Source organism: Zea mays, chromosome 5, assembly GCF_902167145.1.
Source record: "Zea mays cultivar B73 chromosome 5, Zm-B73-REFERENCE-NAM-5.0, whole genome shotgun sequence".
NCBI lineage: Eukaryota > Viridiplantae > Streptophyta > Magnoliopsida > Poales > Poaceae > Zea > Zea mays.
In genome coordinates this window covers 198,886,028-198,904,408 of record NC_050100.1, presented here as the reverse complement: position 1 = coordinate 198,904,408, position 18,381 = coordinate 198,886,028, and positions in this window count along the sequence as shown.

The following is an 18,381-nucleotide window of genomic DNA, read 5'->3' as shown; positions in this document are numbered from 1 at the left end:
TATCAATATGCTTCGTTCTTGAGTGTTGGACCAGATTTGTAGCCAATTTTACCGCACTCTCATTATCACACATGAGAGGCACATTCTTGAAAATGATCCCATAATCCAATAGAGTTTGTTTCATCCATAATAATTGAGCACAACAATTACCGACCGATATATATTCCGCCTCGGCTGTAGAGAGAGCAACGGAGTTTTGCTTCTTAGAAGACCATGAAACAAGAGACCTCCTAAGAAATTGACAACAACCGGAGGTGCTCTTCCTATCAACTTTGCAACCCGCATAATCCGAATCCGAATATCCAGTCAATTCAAATTGAGCACATTTGGGATACCATAGACCAATAGTGGGGGTATACTTTAAATATCTTAGAATTCTTTTTGTGGCTTTCAAGTGAATCTCTCTAGGTGAAGCTTGAAATCGAGCACACATGCAAACACTAAACATAACATCGGGCCTATATGCGGTAATGTAAAGAAAACTACCAATTATTGAGCAAAAAAGTTTTTGATCAACCATAGTACCTCCCTCATCTAAGTCTAGATGACCATTTGTTGCCATAGGAGTCCTGATAGGCTTTGCATTCTCTAAGCCAAACTTCTTGAGCATATCCTTCAAATATTTTGATTGACTTATAAAGATTCCATCTTTCAATTATTTGATTTGAAGACCGAGAAAGAAGCTCAATTCTTCTATCATAGACATTTCAAATTCTTTTGACATCATTTTTCCAAACTCCTCACAAAATAACTCATTAGTAGATCCAAAAATAATATCATCAACATAAATTTGACAAACAAACAAATCTTTGCCAACTCTTTTAGTGAATAGGGTAGTGTCAACCTTCCCAATTTTAAAGTCTTTGGAAAGCAAGAAATTCCTAAGCCTTTCATACCAAGCGCGTGGGGCTTGCTTAAGCCCATAGAGAGCTTTAGAAAGCTTGTACACGTGGTTAGGTCTTTTGGGGTCCTCAAAACCGGGAGGTTGTTCAACATACACTAGTTCACTAATCTTACCGTTTAGAAAGACACTCTTTACATCCATTTGGTAGAGCTTGATATTATGAGCACAAGCATAAGCAAGAAGAATCCAGATTGCTTCCAATCTTTCCACGGGAGCAAATGTCCGAAATCCAATCCCTCTATTTGAGTATATCCTTGTGCCACTAATCTTGCCTTGTTTCTTACTACTAATCCATCTTCATTGTGCTTGTTGCAAAACACCCATTTGGTACCAATAACATTGTGGTTCTTTGGTCTCTCAACAAGCTCCCAAACTTCATTTCAGGTGAAGTTATTTAATTCTTCATGCATTGCATTCACCCAATCAACATCAAGTAGAGCTTCATCTACACGGTTAGGTTCCATACAAGATACAAAAGAGAAATGTTCACAAAATAAAGCTATATGAGAGCGAGTTTGAACACCCTTACTAATGTCGCCCATAATTTGATCAACTAGGTGATCCTTCACAATAGAATGATGAATTCTTGATACCATTTGAGAATTACTAGTTGAAGCATGAGGAGGGACTGAATGACTTGAAGCATCTTGATCATGAGCATCCACATTTTCATCATTTTGTTGTCTTTGGTGATTTTCTTCATTTAGGGTTGAAGAGGATGGAATGACAACCACACTACTATCATCATCATCTTCTTTTGGCTTTATTTCACCGAGAGCCATTGTTTTCATAGCATTTCTCAATTGAGCTCCACCAACATCATCCAGAGTATCATTTTCATCTTGAGACCCATTTGTTTCATTAAACTCAACATCATATGCTTCTTCAATAATACCATGAGTCTTGTTGAAAACTCTATAAGCCTTGCTATTTGATGAATATCCAAGTAGAAAACCCTCATCACATTTCTTCTCAAATTTAGAGAGCCGACTTCCCTTTCTCAAAATGTAGCATTTGCAACCGAATACTCTAAAATATGAGATATTTGGCTTTCTACCAATGAGCAATTCATAGGGAGTTTTCTTCAAGAGCTTGTGACAATATAGCCTATTTGATGAGTGACATGTGATGTTTATGGCTTCGGCCCAATAAGAATCTGACACATTATATTCCGCTAGCATAGACCTAGCCATATCAATGAGAGTCCTATTCTTCCTTTCAACAATACCATTTTGTTCCGGCGTATATTTGGAAGAAAATTCATGTTTAATACCCTTGTCATCACAATATTAATCAATTCTAGCATTTTTGAATTCCGACCCATTATCACTTCTAACTTTCCTAATATCAAAATCAAATTGGTTTTGAGACAATATGGCAAATGACTTGAATGTTTCAAACACATTAGATTTATCCCGAAGAAAATAAACCCAAGTGAATCTAGAATAATCATCCACAATCACAAGGCAATAGGAATTACCGCCAATACTTACAAAAGATGTTGGTCCAAATAAGTCCATGTGGAGTAATTCCAAAGGTCGATGAGTAGACATTTGACTCTTATTTGGATGAGTATTCGCCACTTGCTTCCTGGCTTGACAAGAGCTACACAATTTGTTCTTCTCAAATTTCACATCTTTCAAGCCACGGACTAAGTCATGTTTGGTTAAACGATTGAATTGCTTCATTCCAATATGACCAAGTCTTCTATGCCATAACCAACCTAGTGAAGCCTTTGAGAATAAGCAAGTTGTGAGTTTTGCCTCACTGGATGAGAAATCAACAAGATAAAGATTTTCATATCTAAAGTCTTTAAACTTAAGATTGCTACCATCAACACTAGAGATAATAACATCATCAACGGTGAAATTGCAACTAAATACTAAATCACATAATTGAGCTACAAATAGTAAATTAAAATTAAAAGACTCAACCAAGAGCACATTTGATATGGAATGATCATTCGAAATAGCGATTTTACCCAAACCTTTAACCTTTTTGATGAGGACATCACTTCTATACATACAATGAATGGACCGATAATACGATCGCGTGCATGACAGCTAAATCTCCACGTACGTTCTACCCTAGTCAATTGTGTTTTAGAGCTTACGCTTGGGGCCATGGATGTTTTGATGATTAGGAACTTTGGAGAGGACCAGCAAGGACTTGGGAAAGGCCTAGGTGTTGAGGAGGAGCAGCAAGGGCACCACAATAGGAAGGAGATCAAGTCTGACTCGGCTGCGACTCCATCTCGGTTTCCAGGACCACTCTGCACTAAAATAGACGCCCAAGATGCATCCGGACTCCGATTGCGACGGACTTGATATGGTTGGAAAGATAAGGAGATTATCTAACCAACCCAACTAGTTCCACCCAAAAATTCGTCTGGAGTCAACGGGAATCGTTGAAACAAGTCAGAGTTCAGATTCTGTTTTGGTGCTGCGACACCGTCTGTTGGGTCGTTGGCCCGTGTATCGCGTCGGAGCCCATTAGGGGCAAGTCCAGGGGTCACACACGCCCTAATACTCTATTTATTCAGCCGCCGTCACATTAGGGTTGGGTTTTGCTTAAGTTTAGATCTGTCGAGAACAGCCGTCGTAGATCGGTTTGTGAGACCCCAACTTGTGAGTTTAATCATTCATACACAATATTCTAGATTGTGTTCTTTCTTGTTCTTGCTTGTGTCTTTAATTCTCAGGCAGGAATTAGCTCTCGTGGCGAGGTCAATCACGCAGTGCACGGTTGATAACCAGAGAAGAAGTGGTGCTGCGATTGCGGGGTTCTAGTCATGTTGATTGGAAACCGGATCGTCTGTGTGACATCTCCACCAAATCGATAGTTATCTTCACCTGACGGAAGATCAGGCACCCCCGTTCCTATCAAGTGGTATTCAAAGACTCAGGTATTACCGTCAGGCTTACCCTAGTTTAGTTTCGGTTTTTCATCCTATAACTCCAGATAATTGCCATACAAAAAAATCCGTTGTCCTATAACCCTATTTAGCCTTGCAATTTCGTTTCAGATTGCTTTGTTGAATCTGTGTCTGTGTTCGAGTCTTGTTGCTGGTTTAGGTCATGTCGTAATTGTAGTTCAACCGCTCCATCGCTGTTATTTGTTTCCGCCGCTAGCCCATCCATCTTACCCAGATTACAAGTTGAGACACCACATTACTCGATTTGCCCTCGCTAGCCGCCTTATGTGAATTCTCGCCACACTAGCCCTAGATTAGGTTGCAAGCCGCATTGCATTGTAGCCCCTCCTTGTTTCATCATCTGGCGCTTACCTATTGCTTATACCAGGGAGGGTTGTGCCCCTGTGCTCTATAGCCGCCGCTACGGTTTCTACCAATTTGTGCCCTAGAAAACCACAACTTGAGGTACCTTCCATAAAACGGGCTAAAACGGCCTGTTTGGTTCGGTCAAAAAAATTCAAAAAAAATCGGGAAGATAATTAAAAAAATTGCTTAAGTGTTTTCAGGAATTTTAGAGATCCTTTGTGATTTTCTCTAGGCCACAATACAACTCTGTTTTAATTGAAATTTTGTGTGCTTCCATCAATTGTGATTTTGGATCAGTGATAAAAAATTCAGAATATTTCGAGCTCGTTTGCTGGTACTCCTTTGGAAACGCGCCTTTGATTTCTAATAGTATTGAAAAATCTGCGCTATTTATAGAACTGCCATTCTGCTAGTTTGTTACTTTTATCTTGTTGTGCTTCGATAGGGCACGTCTTAGCCAGCAATTGTGACTTGTGCTTTGGACATTTATTGAACTTCGCTAATCTGCACTCGGTTTTTGCTAATCCTTGATATTAATTTTTGGCCTCCCAAGCTCCACATACTTTCTTCTGATCAATACAGTTGTGACCTTGCAATCGCGATGTCACTACCTCTTGGTAAGTATCACGAACCAGCCTCCGATTGTACCATCCATTGCTTGTATTTCGTCAGACACTTGTAAGAGCTTGGTAAGATACATTAGAGTGTGTTCCTGTGTTCCACCTGAGAGGAGCGTGTAGTGAGATTATTAGGGATAACCGTCACCGTTTGTTTCCTATTTTTGTGTTTCGATGGCAGGCGACGACGAGGAAGCAAGGATCCCTACAGACTTCGATGAATGTGTTAGCCGCCAAGATCTTAAGGCAAACAACAAGCTCCTGAAGGAGCAAATGGAGGAGACGGTCCACAAGTCAGTGCATGATGCCTTCATTGACATGAACCTTGGCAAGACTTACGAGAGGCTGGATCGACGATTGTCCCAGATCGTCGACAAACTTGCTGTGTTGGAGACGCAACAACAAGCACCGCCGCCACCACCACCTCCTTGTCCACGTCTTCCCGATGATGCCGTGTTTGATGAAGAAGGTAATTATGATGAAGCGGCCACTAGAGATTTGCGCCTACGTCGCCGTCTTCATCAAAACACAGAAGGTATGCCACACCAACACCGCCAGCAAGGTAATAACAATCGTGCTCCTGACGACCCTTATGCTAAGATTAAATTTTCTATACCATCTTTTTCGGGTCATTATGATTCTGAGGGATATCTTGATTGGGAGATGACGATAGAACATAAATTTGTTGCCCACCTTGTACCTGAATGACATCAAGTTAGACAAGTCACTAGTGAATATAAAGATTTTGCTATTGTTTGGTGGACTGGTCTAGTTGGGGATGGTAGAGCACCTACGACTTGGGAAGATCTTAAGGTAGCTATGCGCGATAGATTTGTTCCCCCATCTTATCATAGAGAATTGCGTAAGAAATTGATGCGTTTAGAGCAAGGGGATAAATTTATTCAAGATTATTATACTGAGCTTCAGAAGGGATTGCAGCATTGTGGGATAGTAGAGGGACATGAGGACGCTCTTTGCCGTTTTTATTCAGGTTTGCGACGTGACATTCAGGACATTGTGGATTACAAAGATTTTAACACTGTCAACAAGTTGTTCCAGTTTGCTATGCTTGCAGAGAAAGAATTGCAGAGACGCCAACATCGACCTAGGACTACTTTTGGCACCCCCTCTACATCACAGACGAACACACCTGCCTCGAGTCATACACCTTTGACCACTACAGCGCACACGTGACCTCCTTCGACACCTTCTGCACATGTTGGTAAACTTTCTTTGCAGGTACCCACCAAGAAATAGAATTCACCAGCACTTGTAGCACCTTCCAGTGGTCGTTCTTCGGGTATTGTTTGCCACCGCTGTCATGGGATTGGTCACGTGAAGAAGGACTGCCCGAGTCAGCGAACATACATTGCTACGGATGATGGCTACATTAGTGCTTCCGACGGTGAGGGTGACGATGATGACTCCAGTGATGTTGCTGCTAATGATGATGCCATGCTTGGTGCTGATGCTACGGCGAACCTTCGAAGCATCATGGTGCAGCGTGTTCTTAGTTCTCAGCCTGAATCATCAGAGAAGCAGCAACACCATAATTTGTTCTAGACTTTCTTCTCCATCAAGAATCGGCGTGCATGTGTTATTATTGATGGTGCAAGCTACAATAATTTGGTGAGTTCAGATTTGGTCAAGAAGCTTGGCTTGACCACATGTCCACGGCCACATCCATACCACATTCAGTGGATCAATGATTCAGGCAAGGTTAAGGTAACACACATGATACGAGTGCATTTCTCCATTGGTATTGAGAGCACCTAGAGGGGGGTGAATAGGTGATCCTGCGAAAACTTGAAACTTAATCCGCAAAACTTGATTAGGAGTTAGCACGAATAAGCCAAGTGGCTAGAGAGGAGAACTTGCACAACACGATAACCACAAAGATATCAACACAGAGATGGCACGGTGGTTTATCCCGTGGTTCGGCCAAGTCCAACACTTGCCTACTCCACGTTGTGGCGTCCCAATGGACGAGGGTTGCAATCAACCCCTTTCAAGCAGTCCAAAGACCCACTTGAATACCACGGTGTTTTGCTTTCACTTTACTATATTCCGCTTGCGAGGAATCTCCACAACTTGGAGCCTCTCGCCCTTACACTTTGATGTTCACAAAGAAGCACAGAGTAAGGGAGGGATGAGCAACGCACACAAGACACAAAACCAGAGCGACAACACGCACACAAGTCACAACAAGAGCTCACAACACAACCCGGCGAGTTCACAACTCAAATGGAGCTCTAGTTGCTATCACTAAGAATCAAATGCGCGGAATCGAAGTCTTGGTGCTTAGGAATGCTTAGAGAATGCTTGGTGTCCTCCTCCATGCGCCTAGGGGTCCCTTTTATAGCCCTAAGGCAGCTAGGAGCCGTTGAGTGCATTCCAGGAAGGCATTTCTTTCCTTCTGTCGCCTGGCGCACCGGACAGTCCGGTGCGGATTTCTTTCCTTCTTTGGCGAAGCCGACCGTTGGCGCTTTGGAGCCGTTGGCGCACCGAACACTGTCCGGTGCCCCCTTCCGACCGTTGGCTCGGCCACGTGTCTCGCGCGGATCACGCGGCCGACCGTTGGCCCGGCCGACCGTTGGCCCGGCCGACCGTTGGCTCACCGGACAGTCCGGTGCACACAGGACAGTCCGGTGAATTATAGCCGTACACCGTTAATCACTTCCCGAGAGCAGCAAGTTCGCCTGACTCAGCGTGGCACACCGGACACTGTCCGGTGCACCACCGGACAGTCCGGTGCATCCAGACAGAGCTGACTTTGGCTGAACAAAGCCATCTTTAATTTCAACTTGATTTTTCCTGTTTCCAGCACTTAGACACAATACATTAGTCTCTAAAACAATGTACTAAGTCTGAGAAACATACCTTTATACTTGATTTGTACTTTGTCCACCATTTAACACTTAGGCACTTGTGTTGGACACTAAATCACCAAAATACTTAGAAATGGCCCAAGGGCACATTTCCCTTTCAATCTCCCCCTTTTTGGTGATTTATGCCAACACAACATAAAGCAAGTAGAACAAGTGCAAAATCAATTCAAATAAGAACTCAAAATTGTTTTGATTCAAATTTGACATATATGGATCATTCTTTGCCACCACTTGGTTTGTTTTTGCAAATCAAACTCAATTTCCTATCTCTAAGTCAAACACACTTGTTGAAACATAAAGAGAGATATTTCAAGAGAAATTTATCAAAGAGTTCAAAAACTCCCCTTTTTTCATAATCTATTATTCTCCCCACAAGAGACCAACTTATGACAAAAAGGGACAAACAAGAGTATTTTGACAAACAAAAAACTCTAACTCTACTTTTTCAAAATTCTCAAGTGGTAGCTGATCCATTTCTTGCTTTGGCCTTATTTTCTCCCCCTTTGGCATCAAGCACCAACACGGGATCAATTTTGGCCCTTTAACCCCATTGCCTCACCAAAATCTTCAACTAAGAGTAAAAAGGCAATAAGAGTACATAGATGAACTTGGAATAAGTTACTCTTTCATCGGAGTGCAGTGGAAGTCTTGCATGGTCCAAGTCCACCTTTTCCCTTTCGAACCTCCTTTGGGACTAAATTAAGCGAACTCAAGTACACAGTTAGTGTCAAAGTGTCAAGTTGTAGCACATCTCCCCCTAAATTTGTGCATCACTTGCAAATGGACTTGTAAGGTCCGGGGAGTGTTTGTACAACTTGAGCACCATAAATAAACAACAAAATGCTTAAAGAAACATGATCAAAGCATGAAACACATGTATGCTATAAATCAATCCAAGTTCCGCGAATCTAAGACATTTAGCTCACTACGCAACTTGCAAAAGGTCTGCTCATCTAAAGGCTTGGTAAAGATATCGGCTAGCTGGTTCTCGGTGCTAACATGAAACACTTCGATATCTCCCTTTTGCTGGTGGTCTCTCAAAAAGTGATGCCGGATGTCAATGTGCTTTGTGCGGCTGTGTTCAACAGGATTATCCGCCATGCGGATAGCACTCTCATTATCACATAGGAGTGGGACTTTGCTCAGATTGTAGCCAAAGTCCCGGAGGGTTTGCCTCATCCAAAGTAGTTGTGCGCAACACTGTCCTGCGGCAACATACTCGGCCTCAGCGGTGGATAGGGCAACAGAAGTTTGTTTCTTAGAACTCCATGACACCAGGGGCCTTCCTAAGAATTGGCACGTCCCTGATGTACTCTTCCTATCGACCTTACATCCAGCATAGTCGGAGTCTGAATATCCAATCAAGTCAAAGGTAGACCCCTTTGGATACCAGATCCCGAAGCAAGGCGTAGCGACTAAATATCTAAGTATTCGCTTCACTGCCACTAAGTGACACTCCTTTGGATCGGATTGAAATCTAGCACACATGCATACACTAAGCATAATATCCGGTCTACTAGCACATAAATAAAGTAAAGACCCTATCATAGACCGGTATGCCTTTTGATCAACGGACTTACCTCCTTTGTTGAGGTCGGTGTGTCCGTCGGTTCCCATTGGAGTCTTTGCGGGCTTGGCGTCCTTCATCCCAAAACGCTTGATCAAGTCTTGCGTGTACTTCGTTTGGGAGATGAAGGTCCCATCCTTGAGTTGCCTCACTTGGAACCCAAGGAAATAGCTTAACTCGCCCATCATTGACATCTCAAACTTTTGAGTCATCACCCTGCTAAACTCTTCACAAGACTTTTGGTTAGTAGAACCAAATATTATGTCATCGACATAAATTTGGCACACAAAAAGATCACCATCACATGTCTTAGTAAAAAGAGTTGGATCGGCTTTCCCAACCTTGAAAGCATTAGCAATTAAAAAGTCTCTAAGGCATTCATACCATGCTCTTGGGGCTTGCTTAAGTCCATAGAGCGCCTTAGAGAGCTTACACACGTGGTCGGGGTACCGTTCATCCTCGAAGCCAGGGGTTGCTCCACATACACCTCCTCCTTGATTGGCCCGTTGAGGAAAGCGCTCTTCACATCCATTTGGAACAACCTGAAAGAATGGTGAGCGGCATATGCTAGCAAAATACGAATGGACTCTAGCCTAGCCACAGGAGCAAAAGTCTCCTCAAAGTCCAAACCTGCGACTTGGGCATAACCTTTTGCCACAAGTCGTGCCTTGTTCCTTGTCACCACCCCGTGCTCGTCTTGTTTGTTGCGGAACACCCACTTGGTTCCCACAACATTTTGCTTGGGATGAGGCACCAGTATCCAAAATTAATTTCTCTTGAAGTTGTTGAGCTCCTCCTGCATGGCCAACACCCAGTCCGGATCTAGCAAGGCCTCCTCTACCCTGAAAGGCTCAATAGAAGAGACAAAGGAGTAATGTTCACAAAAATTAACCCGGTTGCGCTTCTTCCTCCATTGCATGATCATCTTGTGCTCCCCCTTGATCACACGCCTCCGCTTGATGAACCTGTTCATCGTCTTGAGTTGGGGGATGCACCATTGTTGATGAAGAAGGTTGATCTCGCTCATTTTGTTCCTGTGGCCGCACATCTCCAATCGCCATGGTACGTATTGCGGCCGTTGGAACGTCTTCTTCATCTACATCATCAAGATCACAAACTTGCTCTCTTGGAGAGCCATTAGTCTCATCAAATACAACGTCGCTAGAGACTTCAACCAAACCCGATGATTTGTTGAAGACCCTATACACCTTTGTATTTGAGTCATAACCTACCAAAAACCCTTCTACAGCTTTGGGAGCAAATTTGGAATTCCTACCCTTCTTCACTAGAATGTAGCATTTACTCCCAAAAACTCGGAAATACGAAACATTGGGTTTGTTACCGGTTAGTAGCTCATGCGAAGTCTTCTTGAGGAGGCGATGAAGGTAGACTCGGTTGATGGCGTGGCAAGCCGTGTTCACGGCTTCCGACCAAAAGCGCTCGGGGGTCTTGAACTCTCCAAGCATCGTCCTCGCCATGTCTATAAGCGTCCTGTTCTTCCTCTCTACCACACCATTTTGCTGTGGTGTGTAGGGAGCGGAGAAATCGTGCTTGATTCCTTCCTCCTCAAGATACTCCTCCACTTGAAGGTTCTTGAACTCGGACCCATTGTCGCTCCTTATCTTCTTCACCTTGAGCTCAAACTCGTTTTGAGCTCTCCTTAGGAAGCGCTTGAGGGTCCCTTGGGTTTCAGATTTATCCTGCAAAAAGAATACCCAAGTGAAGTGGGAAAAATCATCAACTATAACAAGACCATACTTACTTCCTCCTATGCTCAGATAGGCGACGGGTCCGAAGAGGTCCATATGAAGTAACTCCAGGGGTCTTGATGTTGTCATCACATTTTTGGCATGATGAGAGCTTCCCACCTGTTTCCCTGCTTGACAAGCTGCACAAGGTCTATCTTTTTCGAAAGTAACATTGGTTAGACCTATCACGTGTTCTCCCTTTAGAAGCTTGTGAAGGTTCTTCATCCCCACATGTGCCAAACGGCGATGCCACATCCAGCCCATGCTAGTCTTAGCAATTAAGCATGCATCTAGACCGGCCTCTTCTTTTGCAAAATCAACTAAATAGAGTTTGCCGTCTAATACACCCTTAAAAGCTAATGAACCATCACTTCTTCTAAAGACAGACACATCTACATTTGTGAATAGACAATTATATCCCATATTACATAATTGACTCACAGACAACAAGTTATATCCAAGCGACTCAACTAAGAACACATTAGAAATAGAGTGCTCGGATGAAATAGCAATTTTTCCTAACCCTTTCACCTTGCCTTGGTTCCCATCACTGAATATGATTGAATCTTGGGGATCCTTGTTCTTGACGTAGGAGGAGAACATCCTCTTTTCCCCCGTCATGTGGTTTGTGCATCCGCTGTCGATAATCCAGCTTGAGCCCCGGATGCATAAACCTGCAAGGCAAATTTAGGCTTGGGTCTTAGGTACCCAACTCATGTTGGGTCCTACAAGGTTAGTCACAATAGTCTTAGGGACCCAAATGCAAGTCTTGTCTCCCTTACATTTGGCCCCTAATTTCCTAGCAATTATTTTCTTATCCTTTCTACAAATAGCAAAGGAAGCATTGCAAGCATAATAAATTGTAGAAGGTTCATTCATTACTTTCCTAGAAAAATGAGCAATATTTCTTCTAGGCATATGATTAACAACATTTTTCCTAGCCACATTTCTATCATGCATAATAGAAGAACTAGAAGCAACCATGGCATGAGAATCAAAAGCATCATAACTTCTTTTAACATTTCTAGAATGTCTCCTATCATGATACATGAAGGCATGGTTCTTTTGAGCACTACTAGCCATAGGGGCCTTCTCTTTCTCCTTGGTGGAGATGAAAGCCTTATGGCTTGTTAAGTTCTTGACTTCCCTCTTGAAGCCAAGACCATCCTTAATTGTGGGGTGTCTACCAATCGTGTAGGCATCCCTTGCAAATTTTAGCTTGTCAAATTCACTCTTGCTAGTCTTAAGTTGGGCATTAAGACTAGCCACTTCATCATTTAATTTAGAAATGCAAACTAGGTGTTCACTACAAGCATCAACATTAAAATCCTTGCACCTATTGCAAATCATAACATGTTCTACACAAGAGTTAGATTTACTTGCTACTTCTAGTTTAGCATTTAAATCATCATTCACACTTTTTAAAGTAGAAATGGTTTCATGACAAGTAGATAGTTCACAAGAGAGCATTTCATTCCTTTTAACTTCTAGAGCAAGAGAATTTTGTGCACTAACAAATTTATCATGCTCTTCATATAAAAGATCCTCTTGCTTTTCTAATAACCTATTCTTATCATTCAAGGCATCAATTAATTCATTAATTTTATCAACCTTGGTTCTATCTAGGCCCTTGAATAAACATGAATAATCTATTTCATCATCACTAGACTCATCCTCACTTGAAGAAGCATAAGTACTAGTATTACGAGTGCTTACCTTCTTTTCCCTTGCCATGAGGCAAGTGTGATGCTCGTTGGGGAAGAGGGATGACTTGTTGAAGGCGGTGGTGGCGAGTCCTTCATTGTCGGAGTCGAACGAGGAGCAATCCGAATCCCACTCCTTTCCAAGATGTGCCTCGCCCTTCGCCTTCTTGTAGTTCTTCTTCTTTTCCCACTTTCCACTCTTCTTTTCTTGGTCACTATCATTATCGAGACAATTAGCGATAAAATGACCAATCTTACCACATTTGAAGCAGGAGCGCTTCCCCTTCGTCTTGTTCTTGTTGGGGTGCTCCTTGCGACCCTTTAGCGCCGTCTTGAAACGCTTGATGATGAGGGCCATCTCTTCATCATTAAGCCCGGTCGCCTCAACTTGCGCCACCTTGCTAGGTAGCGCCTCCTTGCTCCTTGTTGCCTTGAGAGCGATAGTTTGAGGCTCTTGGATTGGGCCATTTAATGCATCGTCGACATATCTAGCCTCCTTGATCATCATCCGCCCGCTTACGAACTTTCCAAGGATCTCCTCGGGCGTCATCTTCGTGTACCTAGGATTCTCACGAATATTGTTCACAAGATGTGGATCAAGGACGGTAAAGGACCTTAGCATTAGGTGGACAACATCATGGTCCGTCCATCGCGTGCTTCCATAGCTCCTTATCTTGTTGACGAGGGTTTTGAGCCTGTTGTATGTTTGGGTTGGCTCCTCCCCCCTTATCATCGCGAATCTCCCGAGCTCTCCCTCCACCAATTTCATCTTGGTGAGCATGGTGACGTCGTTCCCCTCATGTGAGATCTTGAGGGTATCCCAGATCTGCTAGGTGTTATCCAAGCCGCTCACCTTATGGTATTCGTCCCTGCAAAAAGAAGCTAGAAGAACAGTAGTAGCTTGTGCATTTTTGTGAATTTGCTCATTAATGAACATGGGACTATCAGTACTATCAAATTACATTCCATTCTCGACTATCTCCCATATGCTTGGATGGAGAGAGAATAAGTGACTACGCATTTTGTGACTCCAAAACCCGTAGTCCTCTCCATCAAAGTGAGGAGGTTTGCCAAGAGGAATGGAAAGCAAATGTGCATTTGAGCTATGCGGAATACGAGAATAATCGAAAGAGAAGTTTGAGTTAACCGTCTTCTTTTTCTTGTAGTCGTTGTCGTCATCCTTTTGGGAAGAAGAGGACTCGTCGCTGTCGTCATAGTAGACGATCTCCTTGATGCGCCTTGTCTTCTTCTTCTTTCCATCTTTTCATTTGTGGCCCGAGCCTGAGTCAGTAGGCTTGTCATCTTTTGACTCGTTGACGAAGGACTCCTTCTCCTTATCATTGATCACAATCCCCTTGCCCTTAGAATCCATCTCTTCGAGCGATTAGTCCCTTTCTTGAAGAGAACTGCTCTGATACCAATTGAGAGCACCTAGAAAGGGGGCGTGAATAGGTGATCCTGCGAAAACTTGAAACTTAATCCGCAAAACTTGATTAGGAGTTAGCACGAATAAGCCAAGTGGCTAGAGAGGAGAACTTGCACAACACGATAACCACAAAGATATCAACACAGAGATGGCACGGTGGTTTATCCCGTGGTTCGGCCAAGTCCAACACTTGCCTACTCCACGTTGTGGCGTCCCAATGGACGAGGGTTGCAATCAACCCCTTTCAAGCGATCCAAAGACCCACTTGAATACCACGGTGTTTTGCTTTCACTTTACTATATTCCGCTTGTGAGGAATCTCCACAACTTGGAGCCTCTCGCCCTTACACTTTGATGTTCACAAAGAAGCACGGAGTAAGGGAGGGATGAGCAACGCACACAAGACACAAAACCAGAGCGACAACACGCACACAAGTCACAACAAGAGCTCACAACACAACCCGACGAGTTCACAACTCAAATGGAGCTCTAGTTGCTATCACTAAGAATCAAATGCGCAGAATCAAAGTCTTGGTGCTTAGGAATGCTTAGAGAATGCTTGGTGTCCTCCTCCATGCGCCTAGGGGTCCCTTTTATAGCCCTAAGGCAGCTAGGAGCCGTTGAGTGCATTCCAGGAAGGCATTTCTTGCCTTCTGTCGCCTGGCGCACCGGACAGTCCGGTGCACCACCGGACACTGTCCGGTGCGGATTTCTTTCCTTCTTTGGCGAAGCCGACCGTTGGCGCTTTGGAGCCGTTGGCGCACCGGACACTGTCCGGTGCCCCTTTCCGACCGTTGGCTCGGCCACGTGTCTCGTGCGGATTGCGTGGCCGACCGTTGGCCCGGCCGACCGTTGGCTCACCGGACAGTCCGGTGAATTATAGCCGTACGCCGTTAATCACTTCCCGAGAGCAGCAAGTTCGCCTGAGTCAGCCTGGCGCATCGGACACTGTCCGGTGCACCCAGACAGAGTTGACTTTGGCTGAACAAAGCCATCTTTAATTTCAACTTGATTTTTCCTGTTTCCAGCACTTAGACACAATACATTAGTCTCTAAAACAATGTACTAAGTCTGAGAAACATACCTTTATACTTGATTTGTACTTTGTCCACCATTTAACACTTAGGCACTTGTGTTGGACACTAAATCACCAAAATACTTAGAAATGGCCCAAGGGCACATTTCCCTTTCAGGTATGTATTCTGATTATGCGGATTGCGATGTAGTACCTATGGAAGCTTGTTCTCTTTTGTTGGGTAGACCTGGGGAATATGATACTGATGCATGTCACCATGGTAGGAGTAATACATACACTTTTAGGCATAAAGATAAAACATTACTTTGCTACCTTTGACTCTTATTGAAATTGTACAAGCTGATAAAGATAGAGATGCAAGTACCCATAAAGAACCAACTAATGAGACAGAAATTCAGCAACAAATTAAATTGAAAGCTCCTGTCATGCTTGCTACTAAATCTGATCTTCTTGAAACTCATGCTACTGATGCTTGTTGCTATGCCTTGGTTTGGAAAGATGCTTTCTTTTCTATTGATGATATTGCTAGCACTTTGTCTGCATCTGTGACTAACCTTTTGCAGTAGTTCCGAGATGTTTTTCCCTCTAAGTTACCTCCAGGACTTCCTCCCATTCGTGGGATTGAGCACCAGATTGATTTGATTCCTAGAGCGAGCTTGCCCAACCATGCTGTTGGACCATTTAATATTTTAGATTTAAAGCCATATTTGGGAAAAGAAGATGAGCTTGAATCGAGGACGACTCCACTTCAATAGGGGGAGGATGATGAGGACATGGATGTGTTTCCCTCTGAGATACCCCCTGGATTACCACCTGAGTTGCCTCCAGATTTTCGGGTTAGTTCCACCTTTAACATTTCAAGTTTGAAACCATATATGGGTGACGAAGATGAGATCGAGTCGAGGACGACTCCAATTCAAGAGGAGGAGGATGATGAGGACATCACTTCTATACATATAATGAATGGACCGATAACATGATCGCGTGCACGACAGCTAAATCTCCAGGTACGTTCTACCCTAGTCAATTGTGTTTCAGAGCTTACGCTTGGGGCCATGGATGTTTTGATGATTAGGAAATTTGGAGAGGACCAGCAAGGACTTGGGAAAGGCCTAGGTGTTGAGGAGGAGGAGCAAGGGCGCCACAACAGGAAGAAGATCAAGTTCGACTCGGCTGCGACTCCATCTCGGGTTCCAGGACTAGTCTGCACTAAAACGGACGCCCAAGATGCATCCGGACTCCGATTGCGACGGACTTGATATGGTTGGAAAGATAAGGATATTATCTAACCAACCCAACTAGTTCCACCCTAAAATTCGTCCGGAGTCAACAGGAATCGTCGAAACAAGTCAGTTCAGATTCTGTTTTGGTGCTGCGACACCGTCTGTTGGGCCGTTGGCCCGTGTATCACGTCGGAGCCCATTAGGGGCGAGTCCAGGGGTCACGCACGCCCTAATACTCTATTTATTCAGCAGCCGCCGTCACATTAGGGTTGGTTTTTGCTTAAATTTAGATCTGTCGAGAACAGCCGCCGTAGATCGGTTTGTGAGACCCCAACTTGTGAGTTTAATCATTCATCCGCAATATTCTAGATTGTGTTCTTTCTTGTTCTTGCTTGTGTCTTTGATTCTCAGGTAGGAATTAGCCCTCGTGGCGAGGTCAATCGTGCAGTGCACGGCTAATAACCACAGGAGAAGTGGTGCTGCGATTGTGGGGTTCTAGTCGTGTTGATTGGAAGCCAGATCGTCTGTGCGACATCTCCACCAAATCGATAGTTATCTTCACCTGACGGAAGATCGGGCACCCCCGTTCCTATCACTTTCCTTTGCGATTATCTCCAAATATGATACTATCATAACTTGAGCAATCTTCCACACTCATTTAGGTGAACAATTTCATATCTCCGGTCATGTGTTGAGTGCATCCACTATCCAACACCCAATGATTCCCTCCCGCCTTGTAGTTCACCTACAAAAGGAAATCAATCTCTTTTAGGTACCCAAACTACTTGGGTCCTTGGATGTTAGTGACCAAGGTCTTTGGCACCCAAATAGCTTTCTTCTTATTGCCAACAATTGAAGTACCAACAAATTTAGCATGAACACCTTTTGCATTATGAGAAAGAACATATCAATGCTCAAAACAAGTGGAGGATACATTCTTGAGCTTAGAACAATTCTTCTTGATATGTCCCTTCTTGTGACACTTGTGACACACTTTGTCACATTCTTTTACAAACAATGTCTTTTGCTTTACAAAAGCATTCTTTCCTTTATTGGGAACATATCCAAGACCCTCACGATTAAGTGAGCATCGTTGACTTCCCAATATGAAATCCAATTTAGCCTTTCCACCATATGCCTTTTCTAGATAATGGGTTAGAGCATTCACTCTATCTACTAATACTTCATTCTCAACAATGATTTGTGATTCATCATGAGCAATGTTATCATTCATAAGAGAAATTTTGCATTTATCACAAATAGAGTTAGTAGGTTGTGGTTCGCTTGTAGGACTATCAAGTAAGTCACAAGTGACCCCAACATCCTCGGTGACCACCACAACTTCATGCACAATAGATGAGTTTTGAGCTTCCACAAGCTTCTCACAATTCTCTTTTAGATCGTTGTGAGAGGTCTTGAGCTCCTCAAAAGACACTTGGAGGTTTTTATACAATTCCTTCAAGGTCTTAAACTTTTCTTTTTCTTTGTGCATGTATTCATCGGCCTCACCTAACATTCTAACAAGATCATCATATGAATAGTCATCATCCTCAACATCATCATCATCATCTATATCATTTAAATCGGTGATGAATTTTACCTTAGCATCTCCCTTTGCCATGAGACAATGAGGTGATGAGAAAAGTGAAGGGGCTTCCTTGATGGCAATTCTGGCATTAAGCTTGGATGAGGTGTCATCATCATCATCATCCGAGCTATCATCCGAATCCCATTCAACTAGATAGGCTTTGCCATCTTTCTTCTTGTTGTAGAATTTCTTCTTCTTCTTATCATCTCCATCTTTGCCCTTCTTCTTCTTGTTAGGGCAATTCATGGCGATGTGACCGGGTTCCCCACACTCAAAACACTTTCTATCATTGAAGGCATTTCTTCTTGATGTTTGGCCTCTTCTAGGTTGACCCCTCTTCTTCTTCATGAATTTGTTGGATTTCTTTACAAATAGAGCCATATCTCCATCACTCTCACTTTC